Here is a 1,720-nt window from a genome sequence, read left to right on the forward strand (position 1 = left end):
TAAAAGTGTAAAATCCTTTGCTTCACATTATTCTTAAATACATTCCAGCATATGCAGTATGTAGGTGACAAAATAGGAGCATACCTGCTGAAGTTCAGTACTCCTCTGTACATAAATATCTTGAAGAAAAAGCATTTTTTCAGTCTTCCAAACATATACAACTGTCCTCACCATCAGTTTGGCTAGCTACACATTTGCTTTTTTATAATGATGTAGATTATTAATGGATTGCATCTGTCTTTGTCTATGTTTCATAGATGCTAATTACAACATAAGCAGCTAAATTGCATGCTAATCAACAAATCCAAAACCTTGGAGCTCTTCAACAAGCTATAAAGCATCCAGGTAGAGTCTATGCTGTTTTTTCTGCAGATGTCAAAACTTGAGTACAAACACAGAATGTCTACACAGAAAGAATGTTAGGAACTACTGCTGCTTTACTCCATTTGTATGTGCTAAAGCCAATGCTGCTGCTGCTTTACTCCATCTGTATGTGCTAAAGCCAATGCTGCTGCTGCCGATAGGCTTAGGCCGAGAAGTGGAAGAGTTTTCAGGCCATGTTTAACTTATCACAACCTGCATGGTGTGGAAATTATAAAGCACTACAGGGTGGACAGGGACACACTACAGGAATTCTGCAACCCTTGCCATCTTCAATTCAGAGCCAGAGACAACCAAGGGGAATTTATCCCAGTGGACACTAAGGTATGTATAGTATAGCCCTTAGAATCTTGGCTACACAGAGACCAACAGAGGACATGCTGGGGTGTCACAGGCATCAGCATCCAGGATCCTCCACCAATTCCTGGATGCTGTACTCCAACAAGCCAGTGAGCACATATATTTTCCATGTAGCTCTCAGGAGAGTGCCAAAAATAAGCAACAGTTCTACCCAGTAGTGCACTACCCTTAAGTACAAGGTGCCATAGATTGAACTCATGTAGAAATTAAGACACCACCTGGGGAACAGGATAGGCTCTACATTAACAGAAAGGGCTACCACTCTATCAACTGCCAAGTTGTGTGTAATGCCAAGGGATTCATCTTGAGCTTGTCTGCTGGCAACCCTGGCAGTTACCATAACTCACAAATCTGGCACACCTCCACAATGTACCAGATGTTTTCTAGGGGGGATATCCCCCCGGGTCATTTACTGGGGATGCAGGCTGTGCACTGGAGCCATGGCTGATGACATCAGTCAGAAATACACACACACACACACACACACACACACACACACACACACACACACACACACACACACACACACATACAGAAGAGTGTCATAATGAGGCACACACTCAAACCAAAAATTTCATAGATCGTGTGTTTCAGCTTCTGAAGTCATGGTTCTGGTATCTAGATACATCTGGGGAGCTCTGCTGTACAATAGTACAATACATGAACATGTACATAAATCTTCACAGTATGTGCCATGATACACAACATAAACCTGAGGAAACACCTGCCAAGGTCACCACACTGACAGGCAGACAAGGAGTCAGAGGGGGAACCACCAGCTGCTGTGCATGTAGGCAGACACAGGGTCTGTATGACTGTGTCAAATGTTTATTTAATCAAATAACTAATCATTGAATCCTATTCATCGAATTTCTAATTCACTAAACTACCTAAACATCAAATGTAAATTGATCGAATTTTTTTACTTAGCCAACACCACAAAAGTAGAATAAGAGAGCTACTGCCTTAAGATTCAGCA

This window comes from Protopterus annectens, chromosome 3.part0, assembly GCF_019279795.1.
Source record: "Protopterus annectens isolate FY-2018-M chromosome 3.part0, PAN1.0, whole genome shotgun sequence".
Taxonomy (NCBI): domain Eukaryota; kingdom Metazoa; phylum Chordata; order Ceratodontiformes; family Protopteridae; genus Protopterus; species Protopterus annectens.